Genomic DNA, 6,000 nt, shown 5'->3' with positions numbered 1-6,000 from the left:
TTCAATAACTTTCTAGATAAGAAATGATTCCATTTTCATTTCTTAATCATAATGTGTATAATTATACATGAACATGATGTATTAGAAAGAATAATGTTCATTGTCTCCAATTAATTCTCCAGCCTAAATTTCCACTTAGAGAAGATGAAAATAATGACCAACAATTTCAGCTGAAGCCTCTGATCTGGAGAGAACCAACCAGCTTTGTTCTCACAATAACTGTACTTTTCTGTTTTCCTAATTTGTCTCATTTTGTAAGAGGTAAATAGCAATATCTTAAATATTCTGCATTGTTGCCTTAGGTGCTTCAGTATCGGGACAGGCAGAGACAATACAGAATAGATGTACTTCTTCCTAATCCTTATCTGAGATCACTGTTGATCCTTCAGCTAAGAATATATAAAAATTCTGGATATTCCATATAAAACAAATATAAGAAGACTCTTAAAGGTGGAAAGAAGTATACAGACCAGGGAGGGACCCTGCAACACCAGACTGACACAGCAGTGATTCCCTGGTTTTCTTTTTGCTTCATAAATCCCTGATGGAGTTGAAGAAGCTGGCAACCTGGGAACCACCAGTGATCTCAGACAAGAAAAGCCTCAACAAAAGCCTGATGTCTCAAATCAAAGGACCGAGAGAGAAGCATTAAGACAGAAAACTAATATAGTAACTACTCGACTCCACAACCCACTACTACCCTTGTCACTCCTGCTTGTAATTGTGTTTTCTTTTGGCTTAGAAGTGGGCAATGTTGTGTTTCCATGAGTTACAGTACAGCATGATTTGTACAGTTTCATTTGTTTCCTATGTTGTAGTACCTAGCATCATCCTGGCCACATAAGAAGTTCCTAACAAACCCCTGTTTGTGTGTGTGTGTATGCACGCACATTTATGGGGGTGAACTAGTCATTCCTTATCCGAATGTTTTCCATTCAAGGTTACATTTTATCCTTATATAGACAAGTAAAGGAAATCAAGTACCTAGTGTTGTTTCAAGCACAAGGAAGAAAAACCCTGCGGCTACATAATGGTTCCACGATATCTCTAATAGAGACAGTTGAGAAATAACACTTTATCAGATGTTGGGAATTAAATGAGAAAACATGGTCCCTGGCATATAGTATGTGCTTAAGAGCTAAGTGTATGGCTTCTCCACATTCAAAAGCATTCAAAAACAAGACTAAATCAAATTTTGAAACAAACATTTTAATCTTTTCAATCCCTTGAGGAGATATATATATATATATATATATATATATATATATATATAAAGAAAAATACATTTGTAACCATAAATGTGATAGGTTTTAAATTCCTTGAGGACTGATGAAATTCTTTATATGCTCCCTAAGTACCTAGCATAGTACCTCCAATCTGTAAAGCATTCATTAAATATTATGATTTGAATTTATTGTTAAGCAGTTACAAAATGGAGTTTCTGGCCTATGCATGGGGAATGATTAGAGACTACCATGCAACCATTCTTGGGGGAAGTAGTGCATTGATCTAAATCCACCCTACCATTCATTCATGTGATATTTTTAATTCAAGACATAGCTGCCTAAACTCCAGCCAAGGGAGCAGCCCCACACTACCAGCTTTGCTTCTACCACCACCTATTATTACCCTTGTATATGCACTTCTTCCCAGAAAATGGGAAATCACAATGGGCAGAGCCACCCTAATCAATGTCCCAGACAGGGTGAGGTGGAAAAAAAAATGTAAGTAATTATAATGGGATTAGTAGTAAAAATGACATATGAGGAGTCCCTAACCTGAATGGGAGGCCCAGGCAAGGCTTCCTAGGATCTCTCAACTGAGATCTATAGGACATAAGGGCCAAAGGAAGGAGACAAGAAAGATTGTTCCAGGAAAGGACATTGTATTAAAGCCTGAGGCCTGATGACAGGATGGGTCTGAGGAATGAGAGCAGTTCAGCTTGGCCAGAGGACAGAGAACAAGGCAAGCTGGAGTGAAAGCGGAGGCTGTCTGGTAAGCCAGTGCCAGATAATGTGCTCCTCGTCACAGACAGCAGCATGAAGGCTAGGTCGGAGGATGGCCACAGTGGAGACAGAGACATGCTTAAAGGTCTGGAGGTGTGGAACAGTAAGCAACACTGTTAGAAAAACCTGCAGCAGAAGCAACGTCAGAGGGGAAAGACAGCAAGGTCTAAATGACTGGCAATCGATTATATGAAGCAAGAAGGGAAAGAGGGGGAAGCCTCCAAGATCTTTGTGGAGATACAGGGAGAAGGGGCTGGGGCATCCCCCGATAGAGGAAAAGGCAATAAAAAGAGGACTATGAGCACCATCTAGTTCACAATCCTACCCAAGGACATCTCTGATCCCAGAGCAAGTTTTATATAGAATTTGTCCTTTTCCACAATGAATTCTTAGCAAGGCCTTTAAAAAGTGTTTCAGAATATCTCAAAATTATCCACTGGAGAGACAGGCTCTTGGCATTTAACAATGCCACTGTTCAGAGATGCTCTTTCCTTGTCCTTTTCATGGCACTTGAGGACCTTTGGGTGGAATTCTCTCTGAACAGTGTGAAAATATCAAAATAAAACTCCACAGGAAAAGGACAAGCATAGCAACTAGGTGTCATCTCCGACCCCCACGCAGCCACTCAAGATCTGCAGCATCTCGAGATGAAAAGCAGAAAAGGAGACTGAATTCTAGAGTATTCACAAGTGGGTTTCCCAAATCAGAGCTACTTCATCATGTATTCCATTAGAAGGGATTGATACTCTCAGTTGCAAAGTCCCAAGAACGTCCTTGTTTGGGTCAGTACAGTTGATATTTGAACACTAATACCAGTAAAGAGCATGTACTAGAAGATATGATCAAAAATTTCAAGAAAATAAAACTAAAATCTGTTGATCATAAAGGATTCTTAAAGAAATAGAATTCTTATTGTCAATGGGACATGTAGAAAGTCTCTGAATCCAGTTCTAATTCTAGAAAAATAAGTGAAGGAATAATAATTTGAATATTTAGGCCTGCACCCTACACCTGTACCCATATTACCTGTCTTTCACCTACTGCAGTGGTGAACTGTTAGTTTGGGGGTTTTGTTTTTTTGTTTTTTTACCTAAGGCAGCCCCTCCATTAGCGGTCTTGGGTCCCACCTCCTCTTGTCTACTTACAGAGATAGTCCTAGAAATTGTCTCACTCTCTCCTTTGTGTGATTAGTTTTCCTTTTACTACTAGAACACTGCTAATAGGCATAAATATCTACAATCCAGTGGTGTACCAAGATGGGAATGTGGGCTCTTAGCTCCAGGTACAGGCAATACCAGGTGTGTTGTTGAGAATTTAAACACAATAATGAAACAACAAAGTCAGTCTGCATTTGATTATCAGCACACGCGGACAATCCTAAGAAGTGTCCACAATAAAACACTCACCACCCCCCCCATTTAATTTCTTTATTACCTTACATTCTAAATAATTGGCACAATTACTGTTGGGTTTTAATAATGCATATCAAAGATGAATATAAGTATATTTTAATTTCTTAACATTGAATAAACATTATACTTACATGGAAGTTAATTTGGAGAACTCCAAATTATCCAGTTTGCTCCCTGATATACACAGACTCAAATATATGTATTCACTTTGGGAAATCATAATGGGCCAGAATTTTTCAAACTTGTTTCACATGCAGTTTGTGTCTCCATCCTTCTTGGTAATACATATTCTTGGATTTAAGCCATGGATTCATAATAAGCAGTTGTTGTAAAGTTAAAGAAATAGAACTGAGTTCATTTCAATTCTGTCATTCTATGTGGACATGTCAAGTTTTTATTTGTGCTTTTAAATTTAGAAGAATAAAATAAAAAATAAAAAGAACTACAAGATATTGTATTTTTGTTTGGAAAGTTTTGTTCGGTCACTTTATACATTAAGTACTTAGTGTGCAGAGAAATAATATTTTAAATTTGAAATTTATTCTTCTACTTTAATTGTAATAATCATTATTATGTATCTTTTAATGATTCCAAATACTTAGATAGTTTGTTATGCGAGTGAAATACATTTTGCTTTGATAAGAATTTGGGGTGTACATCCCCTCCCTTTATAGATATTATGTCACACCTTATCAAACCCCATATGTGAAATACTGGCCTACACAATACACATACATCTAAGAATCTGACAGTTGCTTTGAGAGTTTAGTCTGTGGCCAAGTTACCTTCCTTCAGTCACTTCTCTGAAGATGGATGATAAAGAGCTAAAGTTAAGTGTGAACCCTGGGTTAGATCCCAAGAGACAGAGAGCTGAAATTAAGGCAGGGACATACTCAGTTAGCCTTTGGGTTAATCTCAGAAGCTTCACCAGCACTTGTATATGGTGGGCCCCTAGTTATCTTCACAGATCTTCACAGTTCTCCATGTCAGACGCCATCTCTCTAGAAAGCCTCTCTTCTATAAAGGGACACCTCACGCTGCACTTAGGTTTTACTTTCCACAGAGGCCTGCTTCCAACCTAACTGAGCAACTAGACTCTAATAATTTTGGAACTCACTATGTGATTAATGTGCCTCACCTCTCAATGTGTCCCCGATGGGATTTAGTCTCACTATTCAGCCCCTCTTTAAGCATTGTAATCCTAAGGAGAAATCATCTTTGTGTGTCAATAAATCATATGATTCATAAATCCTACTTTGACCAGCTCCTTATTTTAATCATAAAAGCAGTCTTATAACTAAACAATAAATCAAGAAAATAGAATATTACATTAGTAGTTGCTTAATTTCTGCCTTTTGCAGGTACTTTAATTATATTCAAATTCACTTAGTAGTACTGGACAATCATTTACATAGAATGTTATTATATCAAAGCATAAAAAGAACCAATGCTTAAACAGGTAGATATAAAAACTATGAATTAATAGTTGTACTTTTTTTATCCTGTAGTAACTTGTAGTCATTCTCAAGATTGTGAAACCAGCAATTGCTTCATAATTACTTTGAATTCAATAACAAAATTTGAAGTAGGATTACCATACCAACATGACATGACATCAACCCAGCAGAGCTCATTGAAGAAAAAAATAAAAAACAAAATGGAAAGTGATTAAAGTAATGGCTAAATTTATTTTAAAATATGTAACACCCACAACATCACAAATATGTTAGTGAAAATTCTGAAGAAATACAAGCTGGTACATCTAACACCTATGCAAGACACAGTACATGATTCAGTTGACATGGATTGAAAGATGACAAGGAATCATTTTCTATAAATATTGACATTAAGAGAACATTTTAGCAATAATTAATATCAATAAGGTAAGATAGTAATAATAATTAAAGAAAAAAGAGACACTAGTAGAAACAAAGGCCAATACTTGGGTCTCAAGGAGGGCAGGGGGATCTCACTCTCACCAGCTACTATCCTGATGTTTACAGCACAACTCCTCAAAAGACTTTGAGAAGTTCAGATCATGCCACTGAAAATATGCTGCTTTGGCATATTGATTATTTTAAGTTGATGAAACTTGAGAAATAGCAGTTGCAGGAAGGGTCTCTGACCTCCTCCTTTCTACCTAAAAGCAGGTCATAAAATTTCCCACAAGAAAGGTAGCCTCCTATGCTAGGAAGAAAACATTCTTATCTTCAGAGACTGGGAGTCAATGCCAAAATGGATCTGTACACACAAAGCCTCCCATTATGTTCCATATTATTTCCTGGTCACTTTTCCAAGCCCCTTTCTCTTCTCATGTTAGCACAATTTTTTTTTATTTTTCATATAAAATTTAATATAAGCATTATGGTCTAAAGGCTTTTTTTTTTTTTTTTTTTGGTACTGGGGATTTGAACCCAGCGTGCTTTACTACTGAGCCACATCCCAGCCCTTTTTATTTTGAGACAGGGTCTCACTAAGTTGCTTAGGACGTCACTAAATTGCTAAAGATGTCCTCCAACTTCTGTCTCAGCCTCCAGAGTTCTTGAGATTGCAGGTGTATACTACTGTGCCTAGAGCCTGAA

Source organism: Marmota flaviventris, chromosome 14, assembly GCF_047511675.1.
Source record: "Marmota flaviventris isolate mMarFla1 chromosome 14, mMarFla1.hap1, whole genome shotgun sequence".
NCBI classification, from domain to species: domain Eukaryota; kingdom Metazoa; phylum Chordata; class Mammalia; order Rodentia; family Sciuridae; genus Marmota; species Marmota flaviventris.
This window is presented reverse-complemented; position numbering follows the sequence as displayed.